General features: G+C 42.7%; 1 long non-coding RNA gene across 1 annotated transcript; it reads right to left on the bottom strand.

Moving 5' to 3' along the window:
• Nucleotides 1–2,482: 2,482 nt before the first annotated feature.
• Nucleotides 2,483–12,263, bottom strand: LOC120921604. The gene is made up of 2 exons (XR_005744918.1): nucleotides 12,033–12,263; nucleotides 2,483–2,800 (listed from the first exon to the last, which is right to left on the bottom strand). It is a non-coding gene; the product is annotated as an uncharacterized LOC120921604 (long non-coding RNA).
• Between the last annotated feature and the right edge of the window lie 972 nt (nucleotides 12,264–13,235).

Below are 13,235 nucleotides of genomic sequence, written 5' to 3'. Positions count from 1 at the left end.
AAACAGGATACAGAGTGCAAATCTTTTGTTGTGGATGTCGTGTGAACATACGGCTGAGGATACGAACAGAGAGGGGATTCAAACAGGATACAGAGTGCAAATCTTTTGTTGTAGGTGTCATGTGAACATACGGCTGAGGATACGAGCAGAGAGGGGATTCAAACAGGATACAGAATGCAAATCTTTTGTTGTGGATGTCGTGTGAACATACGGCTGAGGATACGAGCAGAGAGGGGATTCAAACAGGATACAGAATGCAAATCTTTTGTTGTGGATGTCGTGTGAACATACGGCTGAGGATACGAACAGAGAGGGGATTCAAACAGGATACAGAATGCAAATCTTTGTTGTGGATGTCGTGTGAACATACGGCTGAGGATACGAGCAGAGAGGGGATTCAAACAGGATACAGAATGCAAATCTTTTGTTATAGATGTAATTTTCGTTCTTTTGCCGTTTTCGTTTTGTCGTATTTTCGTCAGATCGTTCGTTCGTATTTGCGGTTGTTCGTAATGCGGCTCATTCGTAATCCTGTTGTTTTCGTATTTTGGTGCTTTAATTTTTTCGTATGTACACATTATTCTGCGGGTACGAAAATGAATATTTTCGTACGAAAATAACATTCGTACGAACGGGAATGCACATATCTAGTGGTCAGTGTAGGTCGGTAAATCAATCTACCATTGCTCTTAGCTCTACGAATCCCTAGGGACCTCAGGAGGAACCCTGGTGGAGAAACGCTGATTGAAAAATGTATAATCCCTCTGAGAATACGACTTACTTTAGAGGAACGGATATGTAAGTACCTCCATTATGTGATGTTATAACAGAAGCTGTGATCAGTGGTCATTGTAGAAGTGCCCCTTACATTGGCGGTTAATGGAAAGTTGCCCCCTTTCATTGGTGGTCAGTGTAGGTGGTAGATCAATCTTCAAAATGTATGACCTTTTGAATACCACTTACTTTAGAGGAACTCGGGGCAAACGGCCATGTAAGTACCTCCATCCACAGAAAAAAAGAATTACCATACACCAGAGTAGGGGTCTCCAAACTGCGGCCCAGGGGCCGGACGTGGCCCTCTGCTTGCCTTTATCTGGCCCTTGTGGCACTATTCCTCCTACTGATACCAATGATGGGACACTATTCCGTCTACTGATACCAATGGTGGGACCCTATTCCTCCCACTGATACCAATGATGGGACACTATTCCTCCTACTGATACCAATGATGGGACACAATTCCTCCTACTGATACCAATGATGGGACACTATTCCTCCTACTGATACCAATGATGGGACACTATTCCTCCCACTGATACCAATGATCAGACACTATTCCTCCCACTGATACCAATGATGGGACACTATTCCTCCCACTGATACCAATGATCGGACATTATTCCTCCCACCGACACCAATGATGGGACACTATTCCTCCTACTGACACCAATGATGGGACACTATTCCTCCCACTGATACCAATGATCGGACATTATCCCTCCTACTGATACCAATGATCGGACACTATCCCTCCTACTGATACCAATGATGGGACACTATTCCTCCCACTGATACCAATGATCGGACACTATTCCTCCCACTGACACCAATGATGGGACACAATTCCTCCTACTGATACCAATGACGGGACACTATTACTCCTAATGATACCAATGGTGGGACACAATTCCTCCTACTGATACCAATGATGGGACACTATTCCTCCTACTGATACCAATGATGGGACACTATTCCTCCCACTGATACCAATGATCGGACACTATTCCTCCTACTGACACCAATGATGGGACACTATTCCTCCCACTGACACCAATGATGGGACACTATTCCTCCTACTGATACCAATGATGGGACACTATTCCTCCTACTGATACCAATGATGGGACACTATTCCTCCTACTGATACCAATGATGGGACACTATACCTCATATTGATACCAATGATGGGACACTACTCCTCCCCCCATACTGAATATGGGTCACTATTCTTCCTATTAAGGCCAGGACATATTCTGCTCCCACTGGCCACAGTCTGGCCCCCTGAGGTCTGAACAACAGAAAAGTGGCCCCTTGTTTAGGAAGTTTGGAGACCCCTGCTCTAGAGAAATGTCAACCCAACTGACCTAAATGGCACTTTTATTATGTGTTGTTATAATAGAAGTCATGATTGTGGTGTCCCTTAACAGTCATTATGGAAATGCCCCTTACATTGATGATTAATAGAAAGTTTCCCCCTTTCATTGGTGGTTATTGTAGGTGGTAACCCCTAGGAACCTCAGGAGGAACCCTGGTGGAGAAACACTGATTGCATATTTTATGGCCAATTTGAATGCCACTAAACTAAATGGAACTCTGGGTAGGTGGCCACGTAGGTAACTCCAACAACAGGAAAAAAGGATCAACAAACACTTGAGAAAAGTCAACCAGACAGACCTGAAAATATTACACTTTCTCGATAAAGTGCAGATAAGAACCAAATTTATTGATTATAGGAAGAATTGGACAAACAAAGGTTATGCCATTCTAGACAGGTGGTTGCCTCAAACTGTTTTCACTTACGGGCAACATTCAAATTTAGGAATGTATCTAAGAAACACTTTGAAAATGATTACATTCACAGTACTAGTAGCCACGTTATCCAGTAGGAAGACACAGGAAAACCATTTTCCAGGAAGACTTGGAAAAGCATTTATAGATCTTTACACATCAGGCTAACAAGTGTCCTTTCGTTTTCCCAGGGTACATCATACACCGAGCAAACACACTTTTCAGTACGACACTGCAAAAAAAGAAAGAAAAAGAACACACAGTATAATTAATGACTAATCCAAAATTGTATATAAATTTTGAGCCCCGAGTCAGGAATTTTCCATATTTTAATATCTACAGATGAAGGTTCATATAGAAAGTGCCCCCCAAATATTATGAGCTCTAATTTAGGAATTTTCTATTTGAATTTCTACAGATGAAGGTTCATATAGAAAGTGCCCCCCCCCCCCAATAAATTTTGAGCTCTTAAATCAAGAATTTCGTACTATAATATCTACAGATGAAGGTCCATATAGAAAGTGCCCCCAACACATTTTGAGCTCTAAATCAAGAATTTCGTATTATAATATCTACAGATGAAGGTTCATATAGAAGGTGCCCCCCTAAAATTCTGAGCTCTAAGTCAGGAAGTCCATACTTCAATATCTACAGATGAAGGTTCACATAGAAAGTGCCCCCCCCAACAATTTTGTGCTCTAAATCAGGAATTTCATATTTGAATATCTACAGATGAAGGTTCATATAGAAGGTGCCCCCCTAAAATTCTGAGCCCTAAGTCAGAAAGTTTCTAATTTAATATCTACAGATAAAGGTGCATATAGAAATTGCCCCCAACACATTTTGAGCTCTAAATCAAGAATTTCGTATTATAATATCTACAGATGAAGGTTCATATAGAAAGTGCCCCCCCCCCCAACAATTTTGAGCTCTAAATCAAGAATTTCATATTTGAATATCTACAGATGAAGGTTCATATAGAAAGTGCCCCCCCCAACAATTTTGAGCTCTAAATCAAGAATTTCGTAACTATAATATCTACAGATGAAGGTCCATATAGAAAGTGCCCCCAACAATTCTAAACTCCAAGTCAGGAATTTCGTATTTTAATATCTACAAATGAAGGTTCATATTAAATGTGCCCTCCTGAAAAATTCTGAGCTCTAAGTCAGGAAGTCCATACTTCAATATCTACAGATGAAGGTTCACATAGAAAGTGCCCCCCCAACAATTTTGAGCTCTAAATCAGGAATTTCATATTTGAATATCTACAGATGAAGGTTCATATTAAAAGTGCCCTCCAAAAATTCTGAGCCCTAAGTCAGGAATTTCGTATTTTGATATCTACAGATGAAGGTTCATATAGAAAGTGCCCTCCAAAAATTCTGAGCCATAAGTCAGAAAGTTTCTAATTTAATATCTACAGATGAAGGTTCATATAGAAAGTGCCCCCAACACATTTTGACCTCTAAATCAAGAATTTCGTATTATAATATCTACAGATGAAGGTTCATATAGAAAGTGCCCCCCCCAACAATTTTGAGCTCTAAATTAAGAATTTCATATTTGAATATCTACAGATGAAGTTTCATATAGAAAGTGCCCTCCAACAATTCTAAACTCCAAGTCAGGAATTTCGTATTTTAATATCTACAGATGAAGGTTCATACTGAAAGTGCCCTCCAAAAATTCTGAGCCCTAAGTCAGGAATTTTCGTATTTTAATATCTACAGATGAAGGTTCATACTGAAAGTGCCCTCCAAAAATTCTGAGCCCTAAGTCAGGAATTTTCGTATTTTGATACCTACAGATGAAGGTTCATATAGAAAGTGCCCCCCCCCTCCCCCAACAATTTTGAGCTCTAAATCAGGAATTTCATATTTGAATATCTACAGATGAAGGTTCATATTGAAAGTGTCCTCCAAAAATTCTGAGCCCTAAGTCAGGAAGTTTCTAATTTAATATCTACAGATGAAGGTTCAAAGTGCCCCCCTGAGCCCTAAATCGGGAAGTTCATACACATTCTTGGCATCAATGGCATTATGTACATCATAAGGATTTAGTGTATTGTTATTGTTTTATAGGACAGCCTTCACCTATCCCTGAAGGTTGAACAATGAAGAAACCCCAATGGCAAGGCTATATATATATAAAATCCATTAAAGAGGTTGCAATCCTAGAACAATGGCAAGCTTGTATGCAGATGGAGGGAAGGGAAGTGATGGGACCAAGAAACCCCGCATTTTGTGGAAGAGATCAACACCAAGCTTGGGCAACTCTAAACAATTGATCTACGAGAATGACTAGGGGGGTTGTGACGGAATCTTCCTGGCTTCATTGGTTATTCTCTTTTTTTGCTTCCGCTTGCGCTATATATCCGAATTGCAAAAATGCTTTGCATATGCTTCATACCAGCTAAATAATATGGTTAAGATTCTTTAAATATTATGTTTTCAATTCATTGATATACAATTTTCACCCGTCAACTGCCATATTATTACAGCAGTGAGCTGTGACACAATTGGGTTGACTTTATCCAATGGACATATGTTGTGTTCAGCCATAGGTACTGAACAAGTTTTTTTTAAGAAATTACATTTTTTATTATTTGGCTTTGAATTTGGGGGGGGGGGGGGGGTTGGTTGATTCAGTTGGTTTGGCTAAATTCATTTTTCATTGATTGTTTTTAAATATTTTCCCGAGGTAGCTTTGGGAATTGGATAATCTGTCAATTTCAGTATACATTATATGCCATAAAGTTTTTTTTATAACAAAGTGTTGTTTTTCCAGGAATGCCCTAAGCCTTTTCCCACCATTACTCTTATAGCCTATGGCATTTTAGAAGCAAGGTATCCTGTGTATCAGCTTATTGTATGGTTAGTGGGGATGTGTACCCTGTAAACGTCACAGGTAGACCCTGGGTGGGGCAGGAGGCCAGGTGGAGTGGACCTGTACACAGGACGAGCCAGCTGTAGTCTTTCTGTCCCATATGGAGGTGGGGGCTGGGGAGTATTGCAGAAGGCCTTTTAGGACAACCTGGAGATCCGTGTGTAAGGCTGCTTCCCTGGAGGGTTCGCAGGAGAGATGTACCTAGCAAAAAGATGACTACAAAGGGCACAGTCCTGTGAGTATTAATGACCCCAGGTGGAGGAGAGACTGTAAGGGGGATGGCTGCTGAAGTGCTGCACATGCTTTCACTTGTGACTCCTGCGGACCATCCTCTGAATGTGATTGACTGTGCAGTGTCATGTCACTCTGGAATGTATGTCCTTGTGATGTGACTGGAATGCTGTTTCCTGAATATTACCAGTAAAGTGCAGTAAAACGACTTCTTGTGTGGACATTCCTTCCTTGGGTATACAAAGGTCTATGGCTGGGAATGTCGTGTTGCTCTAGGAATCCCTAGGAACCTCAGGAGGAACTTGGTGGAGAAACACTGATTGCAAAATGTATGACCAGTTTGAATGGCACTTACTTTAGGGCAGTGTTTCTCAATTCCAGTCCTCAGGCCCCCCCAACAGGTCAGGTTTTCAGGATTTCCATTATTTTGCACAGGTGATTTGATCAGTTTCACTGCCTTAGTAATCACCACAGCCTTTTCATCTGAGGGAAATCCTGAAAACCTGACCTGTTGGGGGGGCCTGAGGACTGGAATTGAGAAACACTGCTTTAGGGGAACTTTGGGCAAGCAGCCATGAAGGTAACTCCAACTACAGGAAATGAGGATTACCACACATTTGGGAAGTCAACGTGATGGACTCAGATGTCACATTATTATGTGTTGTTATAACAGAAGCCATGATTGTGGTATCCTCTAACATTAGTGTATACCACAACTCGCATTCGGCGCTCTATAAGTATTTATTCCAATCCAATTGTAGAAGTGTTACATTACTGATTAGTGGAAAGTTGCCCCTTTGCGTTGGTGGTCAGTGTAGGTGGTAGGTCAATCCATTAATACTCACTGCTCAACCTCTGGAGGAGTCCTGGTACAGAAACACTGATTGCAAAATGTATGGCCAATTTTAATGCCACAAATTTTAGGGAAACTCTGGGCAGGCAGCCATGGAAGTAACACCATCCACCTAAAAAAGTAATTACTATAAACTAGAGAAATGTCAACTCATTTGACCTAAATTTCACATTTGTTATGTGATGTTATAACAGAAGCTGTGATCAGCAGTCATTGTAGAAGTGCCCCTTACATTGGCGATTAATGGAAAGTTGCCCCCTTCCATTGGTGGTCAGTGTAGGTGGTAGATCAATCTACCATTGCTCTTAGCTCTACGAATCCCTAGGAACCTCAGGAAGAACCCTGGTGGAGAAACGCTGATTGCAAAATGTATAACCTCTTTGAATACCACTTACTTTAGAGCAGTGTTTCTCAATTCCAGTCCTCAGGCCCCCCCAACAGGTCAGGTTTTCAGGATTTCCATTATTTTGCACAGGTGATTTGATCAGTTTCACTGCCTTAGTAATCACCACAGCCTTTTCATCTGAGGGAAATCCTGAAAACCTGACCTGTTGGGGGGGCCCGAGGACTGGAATTGAGAAACACTGCTTTAGAGGAACGGATAAGTAAGTACCTCCATTATGTGATGTTTTAACAGAAGCTGTGATCAGTGGTCATTGTAGAAGTGCCTCTTACATTGGCGATTAATGAAAAGTTGCCCCCTTTTCATTGGTGGTCAGTGTAGGTGGTAGATCAATCTTCAAAATGTATGACCTTTTAAATACCACTTACTTTAGAGAAACTCTGGGCAAACGGCCATGTAAGTACCTCCCATCCACAGAAAAAAAAAATGACCATACACTAGAGAAATGTCAACCCAAGTGACCTAAATGGCACATTTAATATGTGTTGTTATAATAGAAGTCATGATTGTGGTGTCCCTTAACAGTCATTGTAGAAGTGCCCCTTACATTGATGATTAATAGAAAGTTGCCCCCTTCCATTGGTGGTTAGTGTAGGTGGTAGATCAATCTACCATTGCTCTTAGCTCTACGAATCCCTAGGAACCTTGATAGAGAAACACTGATTGCATATTTTATGGCCAATTTGAATGCCACTAAACTTAGTGGAACTCTGGAAAAAAATAATTACTATACACTAGAGAAATGTCAGCCCAACTGATTTAAATGGCACTTTTATTATGTGTTGTTATAATTGAAGTTATGATTGTGGTGTCCCCTATTAGTTGTGGTCATTATAGAAGTGCCCCTTACATTGATGATTATTAGAAAGTTGCCCCCTTGCATTGGTGGTTAGTGTAGGTGGTAGGGGGTAATACTCATTGCTCAAGGAACCTCTGGAGGAACCCTGGTGGAGAAACACTGATTGCATATTTTATGGCCAATTTGAATGCCTCTAAACTTAGTGGGTAGGTGGCCATGTAGGTAACTCCAACAACAGGAAAAAAGGATCAACAAACACTTGAGAAAAGTCAACCAGACAGACCTAAAAATATTACACTTTCTCGATAAAGTGCAGATAAGAACCAAATTTATTGATTATAGGAAGAATTGGACAAACATAGGTTATGTCATTCTAGACAGGTGGTTGCCTCAAACTGTTTTCACTTACGGGCAACATTCAAATTGAGGAATGTATCTAAGAAACACTTTGAAAATTATTATGGTACATTCACAGTACTAGTAGCCACGTTATCCAGTAGGAAGACACGGGAAAACCGTTTTCCAGGAAGACTTTGAAAAGTATTCATAGACCTTTACACATCAGGCTACTAAGTGTCCTTATCTTTTCCCAGGGTACATCATACACCAAGCAAACACACCTTTCAGTATGATACTGCCAAAAAAAGAACACACAGCATAATTAATGACTAAGAGCCTCTAGTGGTGAGGATGGCCTTCGCCGCAGCTGGATCCAGGTCAAGACCCCTGGGATCCCCTAGGTCACGCTCCGCAGGGAGAGAGGGGAAGCAGCAAGCAGACAAGCGGTAGTGATGGGTAAGCCGAGATCGGGGCAACAGGCAGACAAGGGTAACCGAGGGACAGGCAAAAGGTCAAGATCACAGGCAAACAGGAGAAGTCAGGGACGAGCCAAAAACGGTACACAGGAAGATAATCGTAGCACACTGCAGACAGGAACTAAAGAAAACAACACTGTTGAACAGCACTGCAGGCCTGTAGTGCAACAGTTAATATAGACTTCCTGGGATGGCCTGGGTGGGGCCATACAGGAAGGAGAGGACATAAGAAGGTAACCAGAACAGAGTCAGGCCTCTTAATGGACAGATGGAAACAGGTAAGCTGCCAGACTATTGCATATCCATGACAGGAATTTTGTATTTGAACATCTACAGATGAAGGCTCATATAGAAGTGCCCCCCTAAAATTCTGAGCTCTAAGTCAGGAAGTTTCTAATTTAATATCTACAGATAAAGTTCATATAGAAAGTGTCCCCCAAACATTATTTTGCATTCTTATTGTTTTATAGGATAACCTTCACCTATCACTGAAGATTGAACAATGAAGAAACCCCCAATGGCAAGGCTACATTGTGGGTATAGAATTGGGTATATGGGATTGTACGATATTTTTCTTTTTTTTATGGTTGGACTGGATGGACTTGTGTCTTTTCTCAACCTGACTAACTACCGTATTGGCTGGCGTATAAGACGACCTTTTATGCTTAAAAATTTGGCTCGACAATCGGGGGTCGTCTTATTCGCCGGATACAGACTGCGGGCATCCATTTTTTAAAAGCTGCGCCTCCTCCTCGTGCTGTTCCGTGATAGGCTCAGTGATCCGCCTATCATGGACGTCGTCTCCTCCTCAGCCTCGGACGAGAGGACGTCCGTGATAGCCGGATCACTTAACACAGGCTCTGCTGGGAAACTGAGTGTTCCACCTATCACGGAACAGGACGAGGAGGAGGACGTGCGGCTTTTAAAAAATGGACGCCCGCAGTCTGACTCACTCTGCCAGGCAAAAACGGAATGAAGATCGGCAAATTGAGGTGAGTTAATGGCACAGTTAGGCAATGGCACAGTTAGGCAATGGCACAGTGAGGCAATGGCACAGTGAGGCAATGGCACAGTTAGGCAATGGCACAGTTAGGCAATGGCACAGTGAGGCGAGGCAATGGCACAGTGAGGCGAGGCAATGGCACAGTGAGGTGAGGCAATGCCACAGTGAGGTGAGGCAATGCCACAGTGAGGCAATGGCACAGTGAGGAGTCCTCTTATACGGTGAGTATATCCCAAAACCAACATTTTTGTCTTATATGCCCAGTCGTCTTATACGCCGGTAAATACGGTATGTAACTATATATAACATCCATTAAAGAGGTTGCTGTAACGGAATGGCCCGTGACACCCAGAGACTTTTGAAGGATGTGGGGTATTCCTGTGCCAGCTTCACTAATGACTCTTGGGTCTAGGGGCATCCTATGTCCAATAGGGGCATAGGATGACTGAGAAATGATATCATGAATTTCATGAGATGGGACAATAATGATAATTCATGTATTGCAGGATATCTTGAAATATTACGAGTTGTTAATTCTGACCACAACAGGTCGATATGAGAGTGTCTCCTTCAATGTGGAACATAGACTGTTGAGGTGCTAATTAAGTCTGCTACTGTTAAGATGTTAATTGATGTTAATCGCCTCCAGCTACCTGGCTGTAGTGATAAGCTTGCTGTGATTGCATTCTATTGTCTATTGTGCTAATTAAGTCTGGCTTCTGAAGGACCTCTCATTGTGTGATGCTAATGACACTGTATTGTGTGAAAGTTCTATTGATGATAGATATGTGTTGGCAGTCTGAAAGGTCAGATGTCTGACCTTTCAGGTGTAGTGGATTAGCATGTCAATTATGTTTACTAAAGTAATGTGTAGTATGTAGCAGGTGAGAATAACTTATCACGGAGTCAGAACGTCTAGGTAATGATTAGTAATTAGCTCATCTGAATGTCATTATCCAACGGAATGTGTATTGAAGTTCCTTGTGTCATGTTGTGGGTGGAGTTGAGTCATTGTCCAGATTTGGTTTCTAACTGTATATAACAAGCTGAGTTTACCATTAAAGTATTCATTTGTTTGGAACCAGAGAACAGAGCTTGTGTCTCGTTATTCTGGGGAATGGAATGGGTCGTGTCTGCTGGATTGTGGAGTGTCGGATAAGCTGTCTTGGGTTGGTGGAATGGAATTTTGTAAACGGTGTTAACCCCTGACAGTTGCAATCCTAGGACAATGGCAAGCTTGTATGCAGATGGAGGGAAGGGAAGTGATGGGACTAAGGAACCCCACATTTTGTGGAAGAGATCAACACCAAGTTTGGACAACCCTCAACAATTGATCTACGAGAATGACTAGGGGGGTTGTGACGGAATCTTCCTGGCTTCATTGGTTATTCCCTTTTTTGCTCCCGAATTGCAAAAATGCTTTGCATATGCTTCATACCAACTAAATAATATGTTTAAAGTGGATTTCCGCTTTTCGGAACCCCCCCCCCCGATGTAAAAAAAAACTATTGGCGGAACTCCGCTTTAAGATTCTTTAAATATTATGTTTTGAATTGATTGATTTTCAATTTTCACCCGTCAACTGCCATATTATTACAGCAGTGAGCTGTGACACAATTGGGTTGACTTCACTTGGTTCGGCTAAATTCATTTTCCTTTGATTGTTTTTACATATTTTCCCCCGAGGTGGCTTTGGGAATTGGATAATCTGTCCAGTACTTCCCAAGTATTTTTGACTCGGCATAATCCGTTCCAGGAGAATGCTCGTAATCCAAAGTACTCGCATATCAAAGCGAGTTTTCCCATTGAAGCCAATGGAAACGAAAATTATTCGTTCCGCATTGACTTCAATGGGATGCAATACCGAATGCAGCCAGAGGTGGGGGGCGCCAGAGAGTGCCGAAAATGTCCGAAAAGCCCTGAGGACACTTTGGCTCGTTTCCTGCTCCCCCGTACCGCAGGCCAAATGAAGTACTGCAGGCCAATGTCTGGCTTTTCTCGGCTCCTGCTCCCCCTGTACCTCAAGCCAAATGAAGTACTGCAGGCCAATGTCTGGCTTTTCTCGGCTCCTGCACCCCCTTACCTCAGGCCAAATGAGGTACTGCAGGCCAATGTCCGGCTTTTCTCGGCTCCTGCACCCCCGTACCTCAGGCCAAATGAGGTACTGCAGGCCAATGTGCGGCTTTTCTCGGCTCCTGCTCCCCCGTACCTCAGGCCAAATGAGGTACTACAGGCCAATGTTCGGCTTTTCTCAGCTCCTGCACCCCCTTACCTCAGGCCAAATGAGGTACTGCAGGCCTATTTAGCATGAATTCTGCTCTTCTTGCGAGTCAGAATTAAAAAAAAAAAAGTTGCTTGCAAATCAAAATGCTCTCAAACCAAGTTACTCTTAAACCGAGGTTCCACTGTAATTGTACATTAGATTTACATGACATGAATGACACATGAAGATAAAATAATGATTGGAGTACCTTGGATGATGGCTTGTCACAGGATGGAGAAATTTCATCTTTTTTCGTGCATTGTGTTTGTACCAGCACTATGGTCAGTTTATAGTTCATCCCAGCCACTACCTATAGAAGTATAAAAATACAATTCAAATGATGTATTACCGTGTTCTAAGGCAGGAGACTCCACATTTTTCAGTATGAGGACCACACCTCCTTCAAATCAAATCCTTCCTTACATCAGGTTCCCCATCAGAGTCCCCCCATACATCAGTGTCCCCATCAGAGTCCCCCTATACATCAGTGTCCCCATCAGAGTCCCCCCATACATCAGTGTCCCCATCAGAGTCCCCCCATACATCAGTGTCCCCATCAGAGTCCCCCTATACATCAGTGTCCCCATCAGAGTCCCCCCATACATCAGTGTCCCTATCAGAGTCCCCCCATACATCAGTGTCCCCATCAGTGTCCCCTCTTACCTCATGTCCCTATTAAAGCACAACTTGCATCATGTTCTCCATCAGAGCCCCTCCCCCCTACATCATGGTCCCTTTTAGAGTCCTTCCTTAAATCAGTCCCTCTTTACATCAGGTCTCCATTGGAGTCCCCCTTACATCAGTGTCCCTCCTTACATCAGATCTCCATTAGAACACCCCTTACATCAGGTTCCCCATCAGTGTCCCTCTTTACATCAGGTCCCTGTTAGAGAAACCCTTACATCGGGACCCCATCACAGTTTCCCCATATATCATAAACCCCATCAGACTCCTTTCTTACATCAGGTGTTCCCCCTACACCAATGTCAGCATTAGAGCCCCATTTACATCAGGTCTCCACCAGAGTCCCTCCTTGGATCAGATTCCTATTTGATCCCCCTTACATCAGGTTCCCCATCACAGTTCCCCCATACATTATGATCCCCCTTAGAGTCTTCCCCTACACCAATGCCCCCATTAGAGTTCCCCTTAAATCAGGTCCTCTATCAAAGTCCCACCTTACATCAAGTCCCCATTAGAGTTCCCCTTACATCGGGTCCCTATCACAGTCCCTCCTTACACCAGGTCTCCATTGGAGTCCTCCCTTACATCAGGTCCCCATCAGTGATCCTCCTCACATCAGGTCTCCTATAGAGCACCCCTTCCATCAGAGTCCCCCATACATCAGGATCCCAATTAGAGTTCACCTTACTTAAGGTCCTCTATCAAAGTCCCACCTTCCATCAAGTCC

The sequence above is a fragment of the Rana temporaria genome (genome assembly GCF_905171775.1).
Source record: "Rana temporaria chromosome 2 unlocalized genomic scaffold, aRanTem1.1 chr2h, whole genome shotgun sequence".
NCBI classification, from domain to species: domain Eukaryota; kingdom Metazoa; phylum Chordata; class Amphibia; order Anura; family Ranidae; genus Rana; species Rana temporaria.
Note: the sequence above shows the minus strand (reverse complement) of the source record. Positions and strands in the feature narration are given on the sequence as shown.